We start from the raw sequence: 27,614 nt of genomic DNA, 5'->3' as shown, positions 1-27,614 counted from the left end.
GTTATCTGCGATTTTATCAACACCCCATTTGATACAAAGGTAGAGCCAGGAGTATTCCAATTCATCATAATTCAAGCACATCCTTTTTAAGAACACTTAACTCGAAGGGTATATTGAACATTGGCATTGTAATGTAGAACAATAACTTAAATAATTTATCCAGCCATCCATCCATTTTCTGTGCCGCTTATCCCCACTAGGGTCGCAGGCGTGCTGGAGCCTATCCCAGCAAACTGCAGGCGAGAGGCAGGGTACACCCTGAACTGGTCGCCAGCCAATCGCAGAGCACATATAAACAAACAACCATTCGCACTCACATTCACACCTACTGGCAATTTAGAGTCTTCAATCAAACTACCATGCATGTCTTTTGAGATGTGGGAGGAAACCGAAGTACCCGGGGAAAACCCACACAGGCACGGGGAGAACATACAAACTCCACACGCCGGGGCCGGGATTGGAACCCCGGTCCTCAGAACTCTGAGGTAGATGTTCAAACCAGTCGCCCGCCGTGCCGCTCAGTGGGCATGTCTATGACACCTATATAATGATTCAAGCAGACACTACAGGTGGATTTTGAACATAAAATGAAATATTCTCAGTTTTAAGCTCATACAAAAATACGCACGCGGGCAGGAGTTTTTTGAATGGGGGTGGGAATGTGCTTGTGCTGCTTACTGTGAGAGGCGCACAACTGTGAAAACTAAAAATATGATTCACACTAAAATTCACACTTAATCGATCAGACACACCTTTCCCAAAGGTTTTGGTCGTATTAAACATATGGTATTGACTCTTACTGCTTGGGACTACCTCATTGTTAATCAACAAATCCATGTTCCCCTCTGTTGATAGTACTTTGAAGATGTGCATTTTCTTGCTTCAATGCAAATTATACTTTACAACCTATTCCCATGTGAATGTAAAACATAAATAAAACATAATTCTCACAAACCAAAAGAAAACATTTCAAATGTGTCCATGTTAGGAAGATGCTGTTAAAAAAGGGCATTACCAATGCCGTAATTGTTTTCAGTAACAGGTAATGTAATTAGCTACTATTTTAAATGTAACAACGCTGTTAGTGTTACTGACAGTGAAATGTGCTGCGTTATTAGTCACTCGCTCAACTAGGTAGGGATATGACAGAAACTGCAAAGAAAATATTTTTTTGTTTTTCTCAATGCCGGTAAGGGGGATTGGTGACAGACATACATGTAAGTTAAATTTTTAAAATCAAATCATAAAAGTAACTAACTGTTAAAACACAGAAAATTAGCATTGATGTAGCTGCGAAAACCTCAACATCATCTAAATTCCCCTAGCACCTTTCACTTTTTGTTATGTTTTTGGCATATAAATGTATTCTAAATTTTGATTTCGAAAAATATAGCTGAAACATAATGTGTGATAATGTTTTAAAAAATGTATGTATTGCTCTGGAACCATAAAGTGCACTGTGTTACCAACTGAAGTTTTTAATAATGGAATGAAGCAGTGGTAGAAGCTGAACTGGAAAACTACAAAGTCCCTTAGCATCAACATCTGAGCTGACATCTGGATGCTTCCTGCTTGCAAAGGTTTCAAACATTTATAAAACTAACCTAAAGGCTGTGCTGCTGCAAAATTGACTACCTAATTATTTAAGAGTTGGTAGCAAAGAGGTGAAGTGTCATACTGCAATATACCTTATATCTGACACAGAATAAGAAGAAGAATAGAAGAAGAAGAAGAAGAACCATCTTTTATTGTCATGAACATGCATGCATGCACACGAAATTTGTTCTCTGCATTTAACCCATCACAGTGAACACATACACATGTTAGTGGAACACACTGGAGCAGGGGGCAGCTGAAGCGCCCGGGGAGCATTTCGGGGTATCAGTGTCTTGCTCAGGGACACCACAGCCGTGAGTCCGGGGGATGTTGGCGGATGGTCCAGTCGGGGTTTTGAACCTAGGTCCCCCACGGTGGCAGGCGATGATCTTAACCATTGGGCCACTGAGAAACGTGAAAAGATGTACAGTTCATAATAAAATATAAATAATTAATGATGAACTATCATGTTGAAAGGCAAAGAAACCAACTGGTAAGATGATTTTTTGTAAAGTCCATTGACCAATACCCATAGGTGTATAGGAAGACAGATTAATCTAAATTCACTATCATCGAGTTAGAGGTATGTTTCTTATTTTATCACGCTCTGAACATTTTTGGAAATAATTCGTTCTCATTTTTTTTCATTATTATTATTATTATTATTTGATGAAGTTCTTGTGCAATTACAATTAGTTAGTTCCATGGGTTGAACGATAAAATATTTAACATCGGAATGTAACTATATTTTACGGTCAACAGGTTTTAGTAACATTTGCAGCAGAATTAGAGATAGAATTTGCAGTTTAAGAACAACGCTTTTTATCATATGTTTTAAAATTGTTTGTATGACCTGACTGTAGAATCTTATTAAAATTATCTTTTGAAAAATCAATCCTCTCTGGCCCCATCTAATGCCTCAAATGTAATTTTAATAACTATTTTACAACTGGGCACAGTGCAACAATATAACTAATCAGAGACTGTTGAGGCAGACCTAATAGTCTCTCAATCAATTGCGCATTTTTTATTTGTTTTTACCTTTGTGCTCTGAGCCTCAGCGGCCTTGCCTAAATGGATTGGCTGGATTATTTAACTCCATTTAGCAACAAAAGTGAAAAAGAAGGAATTGGACAGTTCATTCTGAAACAAATCAAATATAAATATATAACGGTTGTGTCCTATACGCAAACATACGGAGCCCCCCTGGTGCCAATGTATGAGAAAAATAAAAATCATTGATAATCTGTTCCCTCAGTTTAGTAAACTGTACCCTCAGTTTAGTAATCCGTACCCTCAGTTTAGTAATCCGTACCCTCAGTTTAGTAATCTGTACCCTCAGTTTAGTAATCCGTATCCTCAGTTTAGTAAACTGTACCCTCAGTTTAGTAATCCGTACCCTCAGTTTAGTAATCCGTACCCTCAATTTAGTACTGTGTTTAGGAAACACGCAGGCTAATTGTAGCCAGTCCTGCTAGTACTGCTATATAATGATCAACCCCCTCGAACTACAGCAATATTGCCTTTCAGTTGAAAAAATGGGATGTAGTATATATCACGACATGACAATTTATACACAGAATTCACACGAGTAAGAATATAACATACAAATAGAATTAACTTCACTTGAGAGATATATGTAGCTATACGGAGCCCCAGACATTTGCTAAACTGAGGGTACGGATTACTAAATTGAGGGTACAGTTTACTAAACTGAGGGTACAGATTACTAAACTGAGGGTACAGATTACTAAACTGAGGGTACGGATTACTAAACTGAGGCTACAGTTTACTAAACTGAGGGAACAGATTATCAATGAATTTTATTTTTCTCATACCTTGGCACCAGGGGGGCACCGTACAAACGGCTTCATGGCTGGGCTATGAAATTTCCACTGGGCAACGATGTAGAAACAGACAGTGACATCATCGTTCTCAGTGGTTCGGCAGGTAAATTGATCACCTCTCTTACATTTTTAATTGATTGTACATTCCAAAAATTGCAACATCAAACTGGTAACATTTCATTTGGCACACACGTAGAGAGCTGGTGGGGTTTCTTTGGGCAGAGACCCAAGGGGGGCTTCAGTGAGACTACTTTCTCAACTAGCTAGCAGTTTAAAAACTTGCATAATACACCTTTAATTGCCATGTAAATTTAAAAAGAAGGTACAACTGATATAAATAGTAAAATTTTGAAATTAAACAAGCATTGCCTATGAAGACTACAGCTACTCTATCATCTAATATTCCCCCTGTTGTGGCTGGTTATTGAAGTGTTGCAAACTAGCAGATGGAGAAGCAAAACATTGACAGACTGACAGCGGACAAAAATTGACTTTCTGTTTGCAAAGAGGTGCTTTCTGGAATGCCTGCCCACTCAACAAGTGTGAAATTAAACAACAAAGTAAATATTTAGGTATCTGCCCCTTTCAGAAAAATGTGCCCATGAGGGGGCCATTCTGCATGTTGCGTTTCGTGATGTGATCATGCCCCACATACATGCTTCCATAGTTTTGGACATTGCTTTACACACTTTGGTCTCCGCTTCCTCCAGCAAAAGCAAATAACTGGCCACTATGAACATTGCACTGATGCTCGCCGAACAGATCGAGTGCGGCCTTATGAGATTTGCTTATGTCTCCACCTACAGTATAGGACAATTTCACCTCTTTTTGTTTTAGTTTTTTCTTTTATGGCATATTTTCCCCCAAAGACTTTGTTTGAATGCTGAAATATAATGCCATCAGAAGAGAGACAGACAAAGTGACTAAATACATTTTAGTTGAGTTGAGAATAGGAGAGTCTTGATTGTGTCATTAATTAAAATGTTGAAGTACCCATAAAAGCTGTACTTACATTTATCAGAATTTACAGGACTTTCCTAGGTATTGTCATCTAATTAGCCTGAATGAGTCTGTCAACTGTAAAAATGGAGAAAGAACCCCAAATATCTCCAGGCCTTCCTTTGTTAGTGTTATCGTATCCCTGGAGTGTGTGTGTGCGAGAGAGAGAGAGAGAGAGAGAGACAAATGGAAACTGTGCGCCGCACAGAAGCCAAGCTCGGAGCACTCCGACCTGGATACGGGCTAGACTCATCGTCGGAGACCACTCCGGAAATCAGGGAGTTTGAGAAGAATGTGAATCCACCCGTATGCAAAAGGAAAACCACTTACTTTCCAAGTGAAACCAAAAGGTCCACTTTTCGTGTGTTGTAGTTCCGTACGCAAAGAAAAACAGCACTGGCTGGCGACTGAGTGGGTGTACATAGAAACAAACAACCATTCGCACTCACATTCACACCTACGGACAATTTAGAGTCTTCAATCAACCTACAATGCATGTTTTTGAGATGTGGGAGGAAACCGGAGTTCCCGGAGAAAACCCACACAGGCCCGGGAAGAACATGCAAACTTCGCGCAGGCGAGGCTAGATTTTAACCTGGGTCCTCAGAACTGTGAGGCAGATGTGCTAACCGGTCGTCCATCCATCCATCCATTTTCTGAGCCGCTTCTCCTCACTAGGGTCGCGGGCGTGCTGGAGCCTATCCCAGCTGTCATTGGGCAGGAGGCGGGGTACACCCTGGACTGGTTGCCAGCCAATCGCAGGGCACATACAAAAAAACAACCATTCACACTCACAGTCACACCTACGGGCAATTTAGAGTCACCAATTAATGCATGTTTTTGGGATGTGGGAGGAAACCAGAGTGCCCGGAGAAAACCCACGCAGGCACGGGGAGAACATGCAAACTCCACACAGGCGGGGCCGGGGATTGAACCAGGGTCCACAGAACTGTGAGGCTGACGCTCTAACCAGTCGCCCACCGTGCCGCCCCAGTTGTCCACCGTGCCGCCATAACCAAAATCATATAATGATAATAACCAAAACTTTCAATAATACAGGTATTCTTCATGTAAAATGCACTTATCATATTTTCACAACCATAAGGCGCACCGTATTATTGGGCGCAGGCATGGTAAAACATACGCTAGCTTAAAACATACGGTAGCATGCATGCACGCAAAAATGTTTTTAAAAAGGCAGCGGAAGCAAAACTGAGATCGGTTGTACTTTATTGAAGTATTTAACAATGTACTCGTTATTTTTTTATCAATCCTCATCGACAAATCCATCAAAGTCCTCATCTTCTGTATACGAAATGAACAGCTGGGCAAGTTCTCAATCAAACACGCCAGGTTCCCTCTCGTACTCGTCGGAGTGGCGCTATATACCTATATATACCTACTGGGGGCGTGGCTTTAGCGTCCTCCTTCACGCACCCTTCCCCCTTTATGTCTGCATGCTGTCCTCAGCCACGTCCGCTTTTCCTCTGTATAAGCAGCGTCGGCAGGAAATGCCCCCAGTCAGTCAAGCGGTAAAAAAAAAAGTATTTTTTTTAAAAAGGCAAGCGCCGCGCTCATCACACAACAACATTTATAGATGTTAGAACTCGGCGCATTATAAGGCGCTTCGCATTATAAGGCGCCCCGTCCATTTTGGAGAAAATTTAAGACTTTTAAGTGCGCCTTATGGCCGTGAAAATACGGTACTTGTACCAGGCATTTTATATACTGTCATGGGTGTGTGTTCCGGGTTTTGTCTTCCCCCCTGTTTCACACACACCTGCTCCTGTGAGCATCTTCACCACCTGTGCCTCGTTCACCCTAATTACCTATTGTATTTAACCTCGTGTCTCATTCCCTCTCGTTGCCAGTTTGTTGTACCTTGTCGTCGCGTTCCAGCATTCCTTGTTTCCACGTCACAGACTCACAGTAAGATTTGACCCTGTTCCGATTATCGACCTTGCCTCTTTGCCTCATGTTTCTGGATACTGTTGCCTTTCTTGGATTGCCTGCCTGTGTACCGACCTACGCCCGTCTATTAAACCTCTATTTTTGGAAACTGTCCATTTGTTTTGGAGTCGTGCATTTTTGGGTCCTATCCTCTGTTCTGTTCATGACAGAACGAACTGGCCATAACATGGACCCAGCAGACTCAGACCCGGTGCGCAAAGCCCTTCAAGCGCAGGGTCAACGCCTCTCGAAGCAGGATGAGCAGCTTACTGCCCTCCACCTTCATCTAGAGGGACTGTCAAGGCATCAGGACAATATGATGAGACAGGTGGCCTCGCAGTTTGAACTTCTTATGAAAATTATTCAAGAGAAGGAACCAGTTGGCACCACACCCAATACCGCCACGGTATTTCCATGTGAAGCAGTCACCATGGAGCCACCTGCCACCGCCGCTGCTGTCTGCCCACAGCTCTCTCAACCGGAGAGGTTCTCTGGAGATTCTGAGGACATAAAGCCGTTCATCACGCAGTGCGAACTCCACTTTGAGCTGCAGGCAGCTGCGTTCCCCACAGAGCGGGCAAAAATCGCTTTCGTCATTTCCCACCTGACTGGTCGTGCGGAGGCGTGGGCTACTGCTGAATGGAGCCGCAATTCCGCCGCGTGTCATTCATGGGCTTTTTTCGTAAAGATTATTGAGAAAATTTTTCAATTTTCCACTCCAGATCGTGAGGCAGCTCGCTCCCTTGTCACCTTACAACAAGGCAAGCGCAGGGTGTCAGATTACGTGATTGAGTTTCGCATTCTAGCAGCTGAGAGTCATTGGAATAATCGGGCGCTACTCGATGCCTTTTTTCAAGGACTATCCCCCGCCGTCAAGGATCATTTAGTCCCGCTAGACCTGCCGACCGACTTGGACACTCTCATCGCTCTATAATAATCGACAAGAGGCTTTTGGATCGCGAGCTGGATGGACATCGGCGGAGGGCTGCGTCACCGCGCACTTAGAGGACGAGCCTCGGTGACCAGCCAAACCAAGGCAGATCCCCTGGTTCCGGTCTCAACCCACTGACTAGCGTCCCCACGGATGAACCCATGCAACTGGGCAGGTTCCGTCTCTCCCCTGAGGAACGTCAACGCCGGCTGAGGGAAGGGCGGTGCTTCTACTGCGGTCAGTTGGGTCATTCCGTGAGCAACTCTCACGTCAAAGTTGCCGGTGCCGGTAGCAAGGGCACGGGAGAGGTGAGTCTGAATTTCATTAAGGAAGACCCTACACGGGTTCTTCCTAAAGTGACACTATGCTCTCCTGATCAAGGTTATGTCATGGGGCAGCAACTGGGCCCGGAACTGTTTCAAGCCGCCATGTGATGTTCAGGGCTATGTTTCTAAGGACAATCCACAGACCCCATCTGGGGATCCTGATTCATCTCAAAATACAAGATGGCGCCTACCAGTGTGGTCGCCTCGGCAACGCGCTCTCTAGTATTGTCTTTGTTTTTGTGTTTTTCGTCCGTCTTTGGAGACCTTACACGACTCACTTACACAAAGGGAGACCTGCTAACCATCAAGGAGTCTACTCCAGACTTTCTGTCACCAACTTTCGAATATCCGCTCAGTTTTTTCCCAGAGTTACTCACCGGAGCAGCGTCCGCGGTTTTCGGCGCATGGAGACGGAAGCGGCGCCACAGAGGGAAGCGAGCCGGCATTCAGGTGAAACTCCGCAAGAGAGGACACAGATTAGCGTTCCCGTCGATCCACCTCGCGAACGTATGCTCCCTACCCAACAAAATGGACGAGCTTCATCTTCTGTTAAAGACAAGTAAAGACTTCGGACGTTCCGCGGCCATGTGCTTCACGGAGACCTGGCTCTGTGACGCTGTACCCGATGCCGGCATTATGCTTCCCGGTTTCCACATTCATCGAGCGGACCGCGACATGGAATCATCGGGGAAAACAAAGGGCGGAGGGATATGCCTCTATATCAACGAAAAATGGTGTACGGACGTCACGGTGATCAGCACACACTGCAGCCCGCATTTGGAGTCGCTATTCTTAAATTGTAAACCATTCTACTCGCCACGTGAGTTTGCATCATTCATTCTCGCTGGCGTCTATATTCCGCCTCAAGCTAACACGAACGCCGCATTGCTAACGCTCGCCGATCAAGTCAACGAAATTGAAAAAAACCACCCCGACTCACCCCTCATTATTCTCGGGGACTTTAACAAAGCTAAACTCAACCACGAACTCCCTAAATACAAGCAGCACATCGACTGTCCTACCAGGGAAAATAATACTTTAGACCACTGCTACACCACGGTAAAAAACGCATACCGTGCTATACCTCGTGCAGCCTTGGGCTCGTCTGATCACTGCTTAATTCACTTAATACCGACGTACAGGCAAGAACTTAAATGTGTGAAGCCTACAGTGAAAACAGTCAAAAAGTGGACAAATGAAGCCAAGATGGAACTTCAAAGCTGCTTAGACTGCACAGACTGGAGTGTCTTTGAAAATTCAGCTGGCAGCCTGGATGAATATACGGACACTGTCACATCCTATATCAGTTTCTGTGAAGAGGTCTGTGTACCAACAGAATCATTTCGCACATTCAACAACAATAAGCCGTGGTTCACTGCTAAACTTAAGCAGCTTCGCCAAGCTAAGGAGGACGCATATCAGAGCGGGGACAGGGCCCTGTATAATCGAGCTAGAAACCAGCTGACCAAAGAAATTAACATTGCAAAGAGGATCTATACAGCAAAGTTGGAAAAACAGTTTAGCGCAAACGACTCTAAATCAGTCTGGCATGCATTCCAGTCGCTGACTAATTACAAGCGACGATCCCCCCAAGCTGAGAACAATAGCACACTAGCCAACGACTTGAATACCTTCTACTGCAGATTTGAAAAGGACAGTTTCACACCACACACCAACCCGGCCGCACCCGCGACCACAATCACACCTCTGACCTCTGCGTTAACCATCCATGAACAGGATGTGAGACGCATCTTCAAACAACAAAAGATTAACAAAGCGGCAGGCCCGGACCACGTGTCCCCATCCTGCCTCAAAGTCTGCACGGACCAGCTCGCGCCAGTCTTCACTCAGATCTTCAACAGATCACTGGAAATGTGCGAAGTTCCATCCTGTTTCAAACGCTCCACCATCATCCCAGTCCCCAAGAAACCTGCAATATCGGGTCTGAATGACTACAGGCCTGTCGCTTTGACATCTGTGGTCATGAAGTCCTTTGAACGTCTTGTGCTGGACCACCTCAAGAGTGTCACAGGTCCCCTGCTGGACCCCCTGCAGTTTGCCTACCAAGCAAACAGATCTGCGGATGATGCAGTCAACATGGGACTGCACTTCATCCTAGAACACCTCGACAGTGCAGGGACCTACGCGAGGATCCTGTTCGTGGACTTCAGCTCAGCGTTCAACACCATCATCCCTGAACTCCTTTCATCCAAGCTTCTCCAGCTCAGCGTCTCACCTGCCATCTGCCAGTGGATTTACAGCTTTCTGACGGGCAGGACACAGCAGGTCAGGCTGGGGGAGGCCACCTCATCCACACGCAGCATCAGCACTGGGGCGCCCCAAGGTTGTGTCCTCTCTCCGCTGCTCTTCTCTCTCTACACGAACGACTGCACCTCAGCGAACCCGACTGTCAAACTCCTGAAGTTTGCAGATGACACCACTGTCATCGGCCTCATCAAGGATGGTGACGAGTCTGCATATCGACAGGAAGCGGAGCGGCTGGAGCTGTGGTGCGGCCGACACAACCTGGAGCTGAACACGCTCAAGACTGTAGAGATGATCGTGGACTTCAGGAGGCATCCTTCGCCACAGCTGCCCCTCACGTTGTCCAGCTGCCTTGTGTCAACCGTCGAGACCTTCAAGTTCCTGGGAATTACAATCTCCCAGGACCTGAAGTGGGCGACCAACATCAACTCCGTCCTCAAAAAGGCCCAGCAGAGGATGTACTTCCTGCGGCTTCTGAGAAAGCACGGCCTGCCACCGGAGCTGCTGAGACAGTTCTACACAGCGGTCATCGAATCAGTCCTGTGTTCTTCCATCACAGTCTGGTTTGGTGCTGCTACAAAAAAGGACAAACTCCGACTGCAACGGACAATCAAAACTGCTGAAAGGATTGTCGGTACCCCCCTACCCACCCTTGAGGACTTGCACGCTGCCAGAACTAAGACAAGGGCGTGCAAAATCCTCTCGGACCCTCCCCACCCCGGTCACCGGCTCTTCCACCTCCTTCCCTCAGGTAGGCGCTACCAATCATTGCAAACTAGAACTAGTAGACATTCCAACAGATTCTTCCCTCTTGCAATCAACTTCTTAAACAGCTAACTTACAATTCCATTACAACAAGCTGGCAATTTTTTTTGACTTGAGTTCGTTGTCACATTTCTGTGGGGCCAATTATGTATTATGTATTACTCGTGCACTCACTGTAGTTGTCTCGCCGTGCTGCACTATTTGCATATAGTGGCCACTCATGCCAGAGTAGCATCTGCTCCATTTGCACACTGATTGAGGAGTATCTGTAACATTTGCACAACCATTGTCCCAGATTATCGCACTACTCGTCACTTTAAACCGCATACACTCCTTGAAGTCTCAGTGCCCTTTGCACAATGGTCATCGCACCGGACTATTGCGATATTAGCCATTCGAACTGCTCTAAGTGCTAGAGGACTCTGCATCTTTTTGCACAATTGTTGTTTGTTGTTGTTTTTTGTCAATGTCTTTATGTCTCCAAAGTGTTCTGTAAATTGACTGTCTGTTGTACTAGAGCGGCTCCAACTACCGGAGACAAATTCCTTGTGTGTTTTGGACATACTTGGCAAATAAAGATGATTCTGATTCTGATTCTGATTCTTATTCTGAAGTGCCCACCTGTTACCATGACATTAAAGACTTTTTTTTCCAAGTCCAAGGCCAAATCCCTTCCACCCCACAGACCTTATGACTGTGCTGTTGACTTGCTGCCTGGAACCACAGCCCCACGAGGGAGGTTGTTCTCTCTTTCAGGGCCGGAACACAAGGCCATGAAGGAGTACGTGGAAGAATCACTGGCAGCCGGGATCATTCGCCCATCTTCATCCCCTGCGGGAGCAGGATTTTTCTTTGTGGACAAGAAGGACAAGACCCTGTATCGATTACCGGGGTCTCAACGAGATCACTGTAAAGAACAGGTACCCTCTTCCTCTCATCTCCACCGCCTTTGAGTTCCTGGAGGGAGCCAAGATTTTCACCAAACTGGACTTAAGAAATGCATATCATCTAGTCAGGATAAGGGAGCGGGATGAATGGAAAACAGCATTCAACACACCAACGGGACATTATGAGTATTTGGTAATGCCTTTTGGGCTTACTAACACTCCAGCTGTTTTCCAAAACCTTGTCAATGATGTCCTGCGTGACATGTTGAATGTTTATGTTTTTGTCTATTTAGACGACATTTTGATATTCTCCCCGGATGAGGAGACTCACATTATTCATGTCCGCTCTGTTTTGCAGCAGTTACTGCAGAATCAACTCTATGTCAAGGCTGAGAAATGTGAGTTCCACAAGGCGTCCGTTTCTGTTCTGGGTTTCGTCCTGGCTCAAGGTGAAGTCAAAATGGACCCTTGCAAAGTCGATGCAGTTATTAATTGGCCTACTCCCACGTCACGCAAAGATGTACAAAGTACAAACTTCTACAGAAAATTCATCAGAAATTTCAGTTCGATAGCCTCTCCTTTGCATGATCTTACTTCGCCACACAAACCTTTTGTATGGAACCCGCTTTGTCAGGCAGCTTTTCAAAAACTTAAATCGAGCTTTACCTCCGCTCCCATCCTTACTTTGCCAGATCTCAAACAGCAGTTTGTGGTAGAAGTCGATGCATCTGATGCCGGAATAGTAGGAGTGCTCTCCCAGAAATCTCTCATGGATGACAAATTACATCCTTGTGCTTTTCTCTCAAAAAAACTGACCCCAGCTGAGAAAAATTATGACATTGGTGACCGTGAACTGCTGGCAGTCAAGGTGGCTTTGATGGAGTGGAGGCACTGGCTAGAGGGGGCACAGACTCCGTTTTTAGTATGGACAGATCACAAGAACCTTGAGTATATTAAAACTGCTAAAAGATTAAATGCTAGGCAGGCTAGATGGGCTCTGTTCTTCACTAGATTTAATTTGATGTTATCCTACCGACCTGCTTTATCACGTATTTTCTCCGAAGATAATTCTTTGTCCGACTCTAAGACTATTTTGCCCAAGTCATGTTTCATTTCCGCTTTTGTTTGGAACATTGAAACTGCGGTTAAAGGGGCTCTGAAAAACACTCTTAGCCCTGAAGATTGCCCTGAAAACAGGCTTTATGTGGTTCCGACCTTAAGGGGAAGAGTCATCCACTGGGCTCACACGAACCGAACGGTATGTCACCCAGGCATTGCCAAGACTCAATCAGTGGTCGAACAGCGCTTTTGGTGGCCTAATGTTAGGAGGGATGTTATCGATTACGTCAACGCTTGCCAGGTATGTGCTGCTAACAAATCCTCTCGTCAACATCCTTCTGGGGAGTTGCGACCCCTGCCAATACCACAACGTCCTAGGTCAGACATTTCCGTAGACTTTGTGACAGGATTACCGGCCTCAAAAGGTAATACCACAATTCTCACCGTAATTGACAGGCTCTCTAAAATGGCTCACTTCATTGCACTCCCGAAACTCCCCTCAGCTAAAGATACTGCAGAGTTAATGATCAATCACGTATTCAAATTCCATGGTTTCCCCAAGAATGTGGTGTCAGATAGGGGTCCCCAATTCATTTTGCAATTTTGGAAGGAGTTTTGCAATCTCATAGGTGCTACCGTCAGTCTGTCATCTGGGTTTCACCCTGAAACCAACGGCCACACTGATACGCTGAACCAGGACCTGGAGACTGGGCTCCGATGTCTCGCTTCACAGGAGCCGCGATCCTGGTCTCAGAAACTGGTTTGGGTCGAATTCTCCCACAATTCCCACTCCTCTGCATCCCCTGGTCTATCGCCTTTTCACGTTGTGCATGGTTACCAACCATCTCTGTTTCCTGCCATAGCCCCAGAGTCCACAGTTCCAGCGGCATTGACCTTGGTGAGACGCTGCAGGAGGACCTGGGAGCGAGCCCGCCAGATGCTGCTGCGCCAGGGACGGTCCTACAAAGCCGCTGCTGACCGTCGGAGGACACCGGCCCCGAACTACAAAGTGGGTCAGCGAGTTTGGCTCTAGACCAAACATATTGCACTCCGGGTGGAGTCCAAGAAGCTCGCTCCCAGGTTCGTTGGGCCCTTCCCCATCACAAAGATCATCAACCCTGTCACCGTGAAGCTGAGGCTCCCAAGGTCAATGCGGGTCCACCCTGCTTTTCACGTCAGCCTACTCAATCCAGCCCGGGAGTCCCCTCTGGTCCCGCCTTCCAGGCCCCCTCCTCCCCCCCGGTTTGTGGATGGGGGCCCTTTCTTCTCTGTGAAGCGGCTGTTGTCGTCTCGTCGGAGGGGGTTTCAATATCTGGTGGACTGGGAGGGCTATGTGCCTGAGGAACGTTCATGGGTGCCGTCTGCGTTTATCATGGATGATTCGCTCATTCAGGACTTCCACGTTGCGCATCCAGGGGCCCGAGGGCCGTCTGGGGCCGGCCGTTAAGGGGGGGGGGTACTGTCATGGGTGTGTGTTCCGGGTTTTGTCTTCCCCCTTGTTTCACACACACCTGCTCCTGTGAGCATCTTCACCACCTGTGCCTCGTTCACCCTAATTACCTATTGTATTTAACCTCGTGTCTTATTCCCTCTCGTTGCCAGTTCATTGTACCTTGTCGTCGCGTTCCAGCATTCCTTGTTTCCACGTCACAGACTCACAGTAAGATTTGACCCTGTTCCGATTATCGACCTTGCCTCTTTGCCTCATGTTTTTGGATACTGTTGCCTTTCTTGGATTGCCTGCCTGTGTACCGACCTATGCCCGTCTATTAAACCTCTCTTTTTGGAAACTGTCCATTTGTTTTGGAGTCGTGCATTTTTGAGTCCTATCCTCTGTTCTGTTCATGAGAATATACTATATATATATATATATATATATATATATATATATATATCTCCATTCATCCATCCATTTTCTGAGCCGCTTCTCCTCACTAGGGTCGCGGTCGTGCTGGAGCCTATCCCAGCTATCATTGGCGGGGTACACCCTGAATTGGTTGCCAGCCAATTGCGGGCACATACAAACAAACAACCATTCACACTCACATTCACACCTACGGGCAATTTCGAAGTTGTCAATTTTTATTATTTTGTGAACTTTATACCTTCTGCCAGCGAGGTACCCGCAAAAGGTGGGTGAGCCAAAATCTGGCTGAAAATGAAATATTTTATCAGAAAACAAGTGTAAAATTTCTACTGAGCCCATATTGGGAAATTCATTTTTTCAGACATAAGTTTCACGGGTGGCACGGTGAAAGACTGGTTAGAGCGTCTGCCTCACAGTTCTGAGGTCTGGGGTTCGATCCCCGGCCCCGCCTGTGTGGTGTTTGCATGTTCTCCCGGTGCCTGCGTGGGTTTTCTCCGGGCACTCCAGTTTCCTCCCACATCCCAAAAACATGCATGGTAGGTTAATTGACGACGCTAAATTGCCTATAGGTGTGAATGTGAGTGCGAATGGTTGTTTGTTTATATGTGCCCTGCGATTGGCTGGCAACCGGTTCAGGGTGTACCCCGGCTCCTGCCCGATGATAGCTGGGATAGGCTCCAGCACGCCCGCGACCCTAGTGAGGAGAAGCGGCTCAGAAAATGGATGGATGGATGGATAATTTTTACGACGAGTACTATGGAATAAGTGGCAATGTTCTCACCATTAACAACGTTTAAGTCTGGAAAGGCTGAAGCTTCCTTGTGAGCCAAACAGGGTTAGCAGTATATAATATTATTGAGCAAGAGTGATTGACTCTGAATTAGAGTATCTCCTTCCTCTGAATGTAGTCTCTTCTGTCTGAATTCCATTTTGAGAGATACTGTAAGAATACTGTATACATCATAGTCAGCAGGGATATTTCAAATGTGACTTTGGAAACATTCCAATTACTGTGTCTTAAAAGTGGACTCCTTTAGAATCCACAAATGGGCTCTGCAGTTTTCTGACAGGGTTGATTGGCTCCCTCTGAAATTCATCAAAAAACAACAAAGCTGAGCACATTGTGGTCTGCTGCATTGATTGATGCGTGAACATTAAAAGTCACCTGTCTTTTACCATTGTGTGACTATTCCATCAAACCAAGGCCAGTGTGCCTGGCTGACATTAGTGTGCATGGAGATGGCGTGTCACAACTTTTCTCTGCTCCCGCGTGAAGTGACACAACCTGTCTGTTTTTCTTTGTGTGTCAAGGTACTTTCCATCTGGGCAGATGCACACTGCAACAGTGGTGCTGGGTTTTCATCAATCTGAAAACAGAACCTATCAACCATATTTCAGTTTCAGGACTTCTCTCTGATGGATGATAACAAACAAACAAACAAATAAATAAAGAAAGAAATAGAAAAGTAATAATGAACCTTTCTTCATTGTACATTTAAAATTAATTATGTACCCACAATACTTTAGTTTTCCTCACTGACCAGCTAAGATTTATTTTCATGTTTATTTTAAGAAAGTTTCATCCATAACTCATTCACTTTTGTCAATTAACACAGACAGATCAGGGTTCCCACAGACTTAAAAAACAAACAAAAAAACAAGCATTTGACAGTATTAATCATGTTATATTAAAGTTGCCATGAATTCCTGAGTTCCAGAAATTTTTCTGCCAACAGGACTGAAATCAGGTCATTCGAAATTTCTTGAGTTTATCCACATTACTAGCAAAGAGCTCCGCATCCCTCTCCGCTCCAGAGCCAGCGGTGTTAACATAAACACGTGGGTCTTCTACACGGAGGCAACCAATCAGAGGAAAGGGGGCCGTCTTAGGCAAATATGGACAAAGTGAATACAAAACTGTGTTAGACACAGTGATACAAGAAGTAGCTGCCAGAGGGGCCTTTTGTGGACACTCGTATGACAAAACCAAGGTTTTTTTATAAATGAAATTGACACTTTTATACTTAGTCCATGTTCGAGAGTCACTCTATGGAGTTGTAAGTAGCCAAATAATGGGACCTTTGCTGAAAAAATTTGAGCGATATGGCATATGAGTTGTAGCATACAAGTGGATGAATGAAAACTTGACAGATTTCAAAATAGTGGAACATCGATAAAACAGACCCCAATATAACGGGTATCGGATAAACCAGATCATCAGGACTGAACAATGTGTCGGAAAAGTTTCCATTTGTCACTAAAAATTCTGTTGACAAATTATGTTAGTTCCAGAATTTGCCGCTGATGTTTACTGGCGCTGTGGCGGAATGCAGGCAGAGAATGGGACTGACATATTTCCGGGTCACAGATATACAATAATAGTAGATCCTCCCATGCCTACGTGGTGGCCATGTGATGATGTTATATCTATTGTCTATTGTACATAGAGTGGAGAGAGAGCGTCATGGCTGCAGCGTTAACTCTGACGAGCACAAAACAAAAGTCTTTGTCGTCTGGAACATGCTATTTTTGGTACAGTAAAATTTTTTTATTTTTTTTGTCAAACCGTTAACCCTTGGCAACAGATTTGGAATTAAGAAGCACACAAATTTCCCACAGATCATGAAAGCTACTCGCCTATGATGAGTATTGTACGTTAACAATATCACCATGACCAAGCACACCGGTGGTCTGGTAAGTTTGGATAAAATGTGAAACTTTCAAACATTTTCAAGCTTTTTTTAATATTTATTTTCAATAACAACTTTCAATAACTTTATACTGTACTGGTTTAGGCTATGAAAAAAAATGCAAAACAATTATTTTGTACAGTAATATGGCTGCATATGGCCACAAAAAAAAAATAAAAGTGCTTCAATGTAACAGAGGATCGGCTATATTGGATGACCTCACCCCTATTAGTCCATTCTATCGAGGTTCCATCCATTCATCCATTTTCTGAGCCGCTTCTCCTCACTAGGGTCGCGGGCGTGCTGGAGCCTATCCCAGCTGTCATCGGGCAGGAGGCGGGGTACACCCTGAACTGGTTGCCAGCCAATCGCAGGGCACATACAAACAAACAACCATTCGCACTCACAGTCATGCTTACGGGCAATTTAGAGTCTCCAATTAATGCATGTTTTTGGGATGTGGGAGGAAACCGCAGTGCCCGGAGAAAACCCACGCAGGCACGGGGAGAACATGCAAACTCCACACAGGTGGGGCCAGGGATTGAACCCGGGTCCTCAGAACTGTGAGGCTGACGCTCTAACCAGTCATCCACCGTGCCGCCCTATCGAGGTTCCACTGTATGTATTTCTTTTGTCTGAGTTTGTTGTCACATTTCTGTCAGGCCAATTATATACTACTCGTGCACTCACTGTAGTAGTCTCCCCACGCGGCACTATTTGCATATCTGTTGTTGACCAATACTGGCCACTCATACTAGAGTAGCATCTGCACCATGCTGCACTATTTGCATATCTGTTGTTGACCAATACTGGCCACTCATACCAGAGTAGCATCTGCACCATTTGCACACTGACTGAGGAGTATCTGCAACATTTGCACAAGCAACATTGTCCCAGAATATCGCACTACTCGTCACTTTAAACTGCAGACACTCCTTGAAGTCTCGGGCTCCCTTTGCACAATGGTCATTGCATCATCGGACTATTTCGAGATTAGTCATTCGAACTGCTCTAAGTGCTAGAGGCCTCTAAATTGTACCGGCATTACCAGATAACTAGCAACCCTTTATTGCTGAGTGACTGTTTTTCTCAATGTCTTTATGTCTCAAAAGTGTTCCCTGTCAATTGACTGTTTGTTGTCGTACTAGAGCGGCTCCAACTACCGGAGACAAATTCCTTGTGTGTTATTTGGACATACTTGGCAAATAAAGATGATACTGATGTGAAATTTATTAATGAATATTAAAATAAAGATTACTTATGGGGTTCCCCAAGGATATGTGTTGGGCCCCACATTATTCATACTATATATTCATAATATGTGCAATATCTCCAGTCTTCAAATGTGTCTTATTTGCTAATGACACAACTCTCTGAATAACTGGTTGGATATTAATGGTAGCATTTTAATCCAGCCCTTCCGGTTAACATGGATATTTGACTTCTAAAGCCGTCAATGGCAGTGAATGTGTTAATATCAGTCATTAAAAAAATAGTATGTAGAACATACAGAGGGCCAAAATTAATTCCTAGAGCCCACTGTCACAAAAACAATTAATTAAAAACCAAAATGATCAAACATAAAACATCCATTCATAAATGCCCTTTGATGTGTGAAGTGGTTATAAATGAAAGAGGAGGTCTGGAGTCTTCACCAGTGAATCATAGATGTTGCAATCACACCGTGCATGACATTACTCCCATTAGCGACAGGCCATAGGCGTTTCAAAACCATTTTGGGCGTAAAAGCGCCCTTGAAATTTGAGAGATCAAACAAAATGTTTTCTTCAACTGTATATCATTTTAAAACAACTTAGAAAAGTATAAAACTATGCAGTAATTTGTTGTAACGTAATGTTTGAACAAAAAAATTATTAAACCCCCCATCGTCTCAAAAATTGTTTGCTCCTCCCACTCTCTACCTGCATGGAGAAATACGCTGTCTTCCAGAGATATGATGTAAGTATTTGGCTTAAACCAGGATATGTGGTTTCTTACCAGTCCTCATTTTTGTTGCATTTAATCGTAGGTCATTGTTTATGTTGGTTTTGTTTTTCTTTTAGTTTTAGTCAGCAGTTCGGCAACAGAGTGACAGGAACAAGCAATTTGATTGGAGCTGAATCAGCAGGCGATCGATAGCATCGATAGCATGGGACGACTTAGTGTGGGTATGCCACATGGAAGCCAAGCTCGAAGCGCTTCAACCTGGGTACAGGCTACACTCGTCGTTGGAGACCACTCCGGCCGGCAATTGGGGAGTTTGAGAAGAATAAAAATCCACCCGAACGCAAAAGGAAAACCACTTAGTATTCAAGTGGAACCAAAAGGTCCACTTTTCTAGTGTCGTGGCTCCGTGCAGAATGAAATATAGCATTGGCCACTGAGTGGGTGCACACGTATTGTTTACCATACGTTTAGGGAAGTGTTGGAGCAGTGTGGCGGAAGTGACGTAGGCGGTTTGAGTTTGAGCCTGCGCCCGGGAACGTGCAGCGCTTCTGTCTGGATGAACTCGAAGTGTCGGTTTTCCTCTTCGAAGAGCACAACCCATCGCCCAGGTGTGAGGGAACCGGCCGGCGCGGCGGACATTTTTGGCGAGGCAGCGAAGTCCGCCGAAGTGAAACGCGTCCTCCTCTTTCTACTCGGCTAACCTCGCTAGCCGCCGAGCTAACGTGCCGCCAGCTAGTTGGTTACACCGCGGCGGAGGGAGCTCCTCGTCGGCGGCGCACGAAGGACGAAGTGACCGAATTTGCCGGCTCCGTCGAAGACGAAGCCCAGCCGCGCACAGGCAAGTGTTATCATGTGTGCCAATGGGCCTCCACCACCACCGACGGCTGGGCCTCCACCACCACCGACGGCTGGGCCTCCACCACCACCACCGACGGCTGGGCCTCCTCCACCACCACCGACGGCTGGGCCTCCACCACCACCACCGACGGCTGGGCCTCCACCACCACCACCACCGACGGCTGGGCCTCCACCACCACCACCACCGACAGCTGGGCCTCCACCACCACCACCACCGATGGCTGGGCCTCCACCACCACCACCACCGACGGCTGGGCCTCCACCACCACCGGCTGATGCGGAAGCTGGCAGCGTAAAGCTATATGCAAACATTGCCAATAAAAGAAATAGGGGGCTGCCAAACCCTGCAATACTAAAGCACCGGAAATGGAGGGCGTTCCAAACCGTTAATAACTCTAAATTAATATGGGACTCAACACGTAAACCAAAAGGCATTCTTTGTGCACACTTAAATATACGAAGCATTTTAACGAAAAGTGATCAGGTCAATCACCTTCTCACTGACTCAAATATTGACTTCCTCTGCCTATCTGAGACATGGCTCCATGAATCTTCGCCCTCAGCAATACTATCTGTACCTGGTTATAAAATGTTTAGAAACGACAGACAGGGTTCTAAGGGAGGAGGTGTTATGATTTATGCCAAGGACACTTTTAATTGTAATGAAATACATGTTACAGATGAGAATGGATTAGAATTCCTTGGACTAACTGTTTCTTTGTCACAGCAAATGTCTTTTATTCTTGTAGTTATTTATAGGCCTCCCTCATCAAATGCCGCTTTCTATGAAAAGCTGGAAATGTTACTGAAACAACTCAATCTTGCAAAAGAGGTGATAATAATGGGTGACCTAAATGTTAATTGGGAAGTTAACAAAGTTAGGAAAAAATTTAAAAGGTTTATGGATGATATGGATATGACTCAGGTTATTAATGGCCCTACGAGAATTACAAACTCCACCCGAACTCAGATTGATCTAGCCTTTACTAATAGGCCAGAAAGGATCTTGAAGCCATACAATATGCTCACAGGATTGTCTGATCACAATCTTATAATGGTCGCAAGAAAATTAAATAAAAAGCGCTTCAAACCCTTGGCCACCACTGAATCCAATAGGATACCAAAACATGAACAACAAAATTTCCAAGATTCCATCCAAGAAGTAAACTGGGATGTATTACTCGCTGGTAAAAATTTAGATGAGGATTGTTCTAAATTTGCCAACAAAATACAATAAATTATTATACAATTTACACGGATAATTAAACTAAAAGCTAGATAGAATGGCCTGCCTTGGTTAAACACATTTATTCTGAAACTGATGAAAAAACGCGATCATTCCTTGAAGTTGTCGGTGAAATCAGGATACAATAGACAGCCCTTTATCTCACTGAGAAATAGGGTAGTGAAAGAAATAAGAAAATCTAAAGCTGACTTTTTCATTACTGCTCTGCGAAGGGAAATTCAAAAATAACCTGGAATTATATTAAAAAACTATTGGGTGATACACAAAATAACAAAACAAAACTAATGCAAATTCAATTAAATGGAAACATCCTGACGGAACCTCAAGTGATGGCTGATGCTTTTAACAACTACTTCATTGAATCTGTGTCAGAAATCTCTTCTAAGTTTGCAGTAAAACAAAGGAAGGAATACCCTGCATTGTCTGCAACGCAGTTCTTTACTATTACAAATATTACTGAGACCAAAGTTATCGATTTAATTCATTCACTCAAACCATCTAAGGCAAAGGATGTTTTTGGAATGGACACGAGCATGCTCAAAGATCTAGGTTCAACTCTTGCTCCTCTTATTGCCTCAATCATTAATCTTTCAATTTCATCTAGTCACTTTCCAAAGGCCTGGAAATCTGCTATTGTTACCCCTGTCTTTAAATCCGGTGACTTAACTTCTTTGAATAACTACCGACCTATAAGCATTCTTCCGGCCATTTCCAAAGTTGCAGAAAAATGGGTGTCAGACCAGATTGTCCATTATTTAATCAGCAGCTCCCCCTCTCTCCACGCCATGCAGTTTGGTTTCAGATCCAAGCATTCCACTGAAATGGCTACATGCCTCTTCATTGAGAAAATAAAATCTTCTCTCAACAAGGGTGAAGTTGTAGGGGCGGTGTTCTTGGACCTCAGGAAAGCTTTCGATACAGTAAATCACTCTGTTCTTCTTACCAAGCTCTCAAAATTTAACTTCTCACGCAAAGCTGTGAGCTGGATTGAATCATATCTGCATGACCGAACACAATCTGTATCAGTTAACAACTGCAGATCAGAGTCTCTTAGGCTAACCTCTGGAGTCCCTCAGGGATCAATATTGGGCCCCCTTTTATTTAGTCTTTATATCAACGATTTGCCCACTGTTTGCCCTGAAGCAGAGTGCGTAATGTATGCAGACGACACAGTTTTCTTTGTTCATGGTCGCTCCAAAGATACTGTTGCTGCTAAACTCACTAATACAATGTCCCGTGTCACAACTTGGTTGCAGGAGTGCTGTCTACAGCTAAACGTTTCTAAAACTGTAGGAATGTATTTCACTAAAACAAATAGAGTATCACCTGACCCCGACATACTTGTTAATGGAGAAAAAATGCAAATTGTCAGCCAATACAAATATCTTGGGTTAATAATAGATTCACAGCTTTCCTTTAAAGCCCATATTGACAAATTGTGTAAAAATATCAAATTAAACCTCGCAAATTTTCGTGCAATTCGGAATGAAATGTCAACTGAAGCTGCAAAGATTTACCTGCATTCAATGATTCTTAGTCACTTTAACTATTGCATAACCAGTTGGTCCCAGGCTGGTCAGAATGCAAAAAAAACAAGTTTTTGTACAAACAAGTAATTAAAGTGATGGATAAAAAACCAAGGCACTATCATCACTGTGCAATTTAAAAAAAATACAGTCTTTTAAACTGGGACAGTCTTCACATATTTGCAGATTTAAATTTGATTTATAAAGTACTGCATGATTTGGCCCCAGCTCCTCTGGCTGAGTTCATCAGCCAAAGAAACAGCTCTGAGCGTGTCACTCGAGGCTCTGTCAGAGGTGACTGTCTCATTCCTCTGCGCAGGAGCACTTTCAGTAAGTCAGCCTGGTCAGTGAGGAGCGCTGGTGAGTGGAACTTGGTACCTGAGGAGGTTAAACTGCTTACAACATACAAGGCCTTCACAAAAAAACTGAAAATGTGGCTAGTTAACACCTATAGCTGCCAACACTAAAAGACAAGTATGTTATGTTGTCTTTTTGTTATGATCAAAAAAATTTATGGTTTTATTCTCTCTTAATAGTATAGTTTGATTATGTATCCTGTATTATATTGTCTTGTAGATGTATTTTACTGCTTTTTTACATCATGGCCAGGGGACTACAGATGAAAACTAGCCTTCTGGCTAATTCTGGCTTTTTTAACCATGTGTACTTCATGTGTTTTATGAAATTGCATTGTCCCCTTTCAAAAATAAACTGAACTGATAAACCATGGGAGAAATCAAACGTAGTCAAATATAAAAATACTGCACACTAAAAGCTTATACAGTCTTATGTATGAGTAAAGTAAATTATGTATAAATATAAATATTTAGGTAATGTACATATGGAATAAACATTCGACCCCTTGCTTCTTCAGTTTCTTGTTTATTTTTAATGCCTGGTGCAACTAAAGGTACATTTATTTGGATAGATATAATGATGACAGTGAAAATAGCTCATAAATGTTTAATATACTGTAAGAGCTGATATCTAGCTGTAGCAATTTTCAATGGTTTTCTTAATAATAGCCAAAATCATATTTAATAATAAAATTAAACCAATGTATTTTTTAGGTAAAATGTAATCAGTGGTACCAGGCATTAAATTAACAAGAAAGTGAAGAAACAAGGGTGGTCTAATATTTGTCTTTCATAACTGTATATATAACAGATATACTGTATATAGTATTTTATACACATACAAACACGCGTATGATAATTTTATACACACACACACAAACACATATATATATATATTGTGTATGCTCATGCAGGTATTGATCTAATTATTTTGAAAATGACTAAAGTTAAGAATGGGCTAATTCCATTATTAAATCATTTTTCAATTTTATCATAATTTTTAAAATTAATAAACGTATGAAAGTATTTGAAGTTGTTTTGTCAGTTTTCATTCCATAGCTTTTTACTGATATTTTAGATTTTTGCAGTGGTATTGTGTCAGTACCGGTATCAAGGTGCTTATCAAGGTACTTTGCATCTTTGTTTGTAATAATATTGGGAGCTGTACCTAGTTCCTGATTTGTTTTTTTGTAGACTAATACTATTACTACTACTACTACTATTCCTAATATGACTGATACTAATAGTACCACCACGACAATGTATCAATGTGTAATAATGTGAGGAATTTGAGTGAAAGTTAAGGTTGCCGAATCCCATATTGGAGTCCTGTCTCTTCCTGCCTGTGATCTGACCGGCACAACATTTTGTTTACAGTTAGCCCCCATTTCACAAACTAGCCCAGATTATCACCTATTTGGTCCTTCGAGACGGTTATCTGTATTTAGGATGGACCCAGTGGATGAGATGTATCCTGCATTGAGACCTGAGCGATGAACCCCGCCTCCTCCTACACTACAGGACTACACTACAGCCACAAGATTTGCCACCACCAAGTACAGTCAGAGAACCACCACCCCTGCAAGAGTATGGAGCTAAACAACCCATCTTCCCCTCAATTCTTCAATGGGAATGCTGTCCACGCCGAGACACATCAGCTTGCCCCAAGTTATCTCCAGAGAACCAGCGCGGAATGGGACAACCTGCCTCAGTCCACACCTGCCAGAGTCTTGTAGCAGGCCAGCTCCTACCACAGCTACAACTTCCCCCAAGCGATCAGAAATAAAGGAGGAGAATGCAAAGTTGCACCAATCAAAGCAGTGCATCCAGTCAGGCGTAAAGCAATTGAATGAGGCCCGAATTGAGATTAAGGTACTGTACAAATAGACATTGCCTGCTCCTTGAAAACAGAAATGGTCCAACAAAGCCCCACTCCAATGATAGAGAAAGTGTTGTAGACCCTATTAGCTGTCCCCTCAAAGCAGGCCCTCAGGAGGAAAAGGAGTTCCCTCTTCCACCCTGGGCCGAACCCGCGTCAGACCTGCCAAGAAATATGCAATTCCTCAAAATGGAAGAGGCCATTAACCAGCCCTTTTACCCTCACTCTCCTTACGACCCTGTTTACCCCCCTGAATGGCCTCCTCCGCCTCCTCCATGTCCATTCCCAGCTCCAGTGAATGCAAAATCAAAGCACCCGGCACCTGCACCAGCTCGGCAGCCCTTGACCTATCACGTTCCTCCTCCTAGTCATAGCATCCCACCAGCTGTATCTGAGCCGCTCGATAGAGTTCCTAACCCTACCATTCCCTTGTTTAGCAATCAAGACCCCTGTAAGTTTGCAAGGCAGCGCATAGCTTTAGAGAACCTGCTTCCAGCCAACGCCACTGTGCTTTTTCGCTATCAAATACTTGTAGACCACCTCATGTTGGAAGAAGCCAGGCTTATTGCTGATGCCCATTTGAACTCCTCAACCCATATACTGTCACCACGGCAACCCTCAATAAGAAGTTTGAATAACCGCACCAACTTGCCCTGAGGAAAATAGTGTGTGGGGTCCCCTGAAGTTCACTGTGGTGACATTGCAGCATTCTAGAGGTTTTCCCTTCAGATACAATCCCTACGAGCCTATTGCAGACCCTCGATCCAGATGGGGAAATGGAACTGAAGTGTGGCTCACATGTAGCATGCTAAGTAAGCAAGCTCCCCGCTGAACAGCGTGCTGACTTCTGCCGACACCAGTTTAAGCAGTCAGGAACTAGCCACACCCGCCGTGACCTGTCGGAGTAGCTTTGTTATGAGTCGTGGTGCCAGGGATTTGACAGTTACACCACTACACAAGCCGGTAGGGTGAGACCAAGCATGAGGAATGACAGTCGGACTGCCAAACAAACAGTGACAGTCCTGCATGGTGCTGGTGAGCCCACAAGGGCGTTCCGGAAAATGTTCTTCGGTGCACAGTAAGACAGGACATTGAAGTACTTCCTGGGTACACAGTGTCTTTGTGTGTCTCCCCACATACCAATCCTCGTGCTACCAGATCAAAGGTGCGTTTACAGCCAGCCATCTTTGCCTCGCCCAGCACACCTGCCCTATCGAACGCCTTCAGCAGAATTTCACAGACAAGAGACGAGACAAGACCCCAATGTCTGGCCAGAGAAGCCTCATACAGAGTCACTTTAAGATTTGTCAGAGCGCCGCAAGACTTCCTTCTGTACCCTGACAGTTACCTTGCCTACAAGCCTTAATGACTCTGTGTATGACATGTGGCAGAAGTTAATCGAAGTCAGATCCCAGGAGCTCCATGGACAGAGCTCCTCCAATTTCCTTCCAAGTGCTGAAGAGTATCAGCACCCCGAGACACTCGTGTTGCTGCAGGCACAACAACTGTCATTTCCTGATGACTGCGAGCTGCTAGCCTAAGGGAAACCCTGTCTTATCCAAGAGCTGCTCACTTACCTCATAACCTTAACTGGATAGGTCCTTTGGCCTAATAAGATTAGGTGGCGTTTAGGGGGCCTTAGTGACTCCATCTGTCATCCAATTATTCTGGACCCATCACATTCAGTCACCCAGCTGCTCATCCAGAAATACGACAGTAACCTTCACAATCCTGGTCCAGACCGGGTCTATGTTGCGGACGTCGTTCTGGATCCTCAAAGGCAGAGAACCAGTCAGCAGTGACCAGCACTCCTGTGCTCAATGCCGATGCTGGAGAGCTCAGCCGTCCAACCCAAAATGGCAACACTACCAGCTGCCTGCCTTTGACTGTTCAAGCCAGCCTTCTACTCCACGGGAGTAGACTGTTTTGGGCCAATGTTGGTCAAGGTGGTCAGATGTCATGAGAAATGCTGGGGAATCATTTTTAAGTGGTCAACAACACAGGATGTCCATCTGGACCTTCAGAGAAGCATGGGTGCTTATGCTTACCTGATGGCTCTAGGTTCATAGCTAGATGTGGAGCCCCTGCATTGTTCTGCTCTGACTGGGAGACCAATTTCAAAGATGGAGAGTGTGAACTTCAAGAGGCCTTCACCAACGTAGCTCCTACTCTACAGCAAGAGCTTGTACGTCAATGGATTAAGTTCCGCTTTAATCCCCCTGTGGCCTCTCACTTTGGCGGGGAGTGGAAGTGTAAAATCTGCTCCTTGAAGACCGCCCTGTACGCCTGTGTCAGAGCCGAACCACTCTATGAGGATGTCATGCTACCTGTCCTGCTGGAAGTACAGTCAATCCTTAACTCCAAACCCTTGGGCTACTGACGTGACGTGACGTGGCCCTGTGACTCCAAATAGTCTGCTGATGAGGTGACCAGCTGGATCGCTCCCTCAAGTTGTGTATCCTGAGACAGATACTGAATTGCAAGCGCTGACGGCACTCCCAGGTGCCTGCTGACCAATTCTGGTCCAGGTACATCAGGGAGTATCTTCCTACAATGCAGATCAGACAGAAATGGCATTCTGTTCCCCTGGGGCTCCGAGAGAAAGCATCGGTCATGGTAG

At 44.6% G+C, this 27,614-nt stretch overlaps 1 long non-coding RNA gene across 2 annotated transcripts in view; it reads right to left on the bottom strand.

Moving 5' to 3' along the window:
- Window positions 1-1,761: 1,761 nt before the first annotated feature.
- LOC133472232 (uncharacterized) overlaps window positions 1,762-27,614 on the bottom strand; it is a 54,223-nt gene continuing 28,370 nt past the window's right edge. For both annotated transcript variants that reach the window (XR_009786658.1, XR_009786651.1), the window contains exon 4: window positions 1,762-2,001. This is a non-coding gene — a long non-coding RNA (uncharacterized LOC133472232). The remainder of the gene's footprint in view (window positions 2,002-27,614) is intronic.

This window comes from Phyllopteryx taeniolatus, chromosome 2 (genome assembly GCF_024500385.1).
Source record: "Phyllopteryx taeniolatus isolate TA_2022b chromosome 2, UOR_Ptae_1.2, whole genome shotgun sequence".
In the NCBI taxonomy this organism is placed as follows: domain Eukaryota; kingdom Metazoa; phylum Chordata; class Actinopteri; order Syngnathiformes; family Syngnathidae; genus Phyllopteryx; species Phyllopteryx taeniolatus.
The sequence above is the reverse complement of the archived record's forward strand: the minus strand, read 5'-3'. Positions and strand labels throughout refer to the sequence as shown.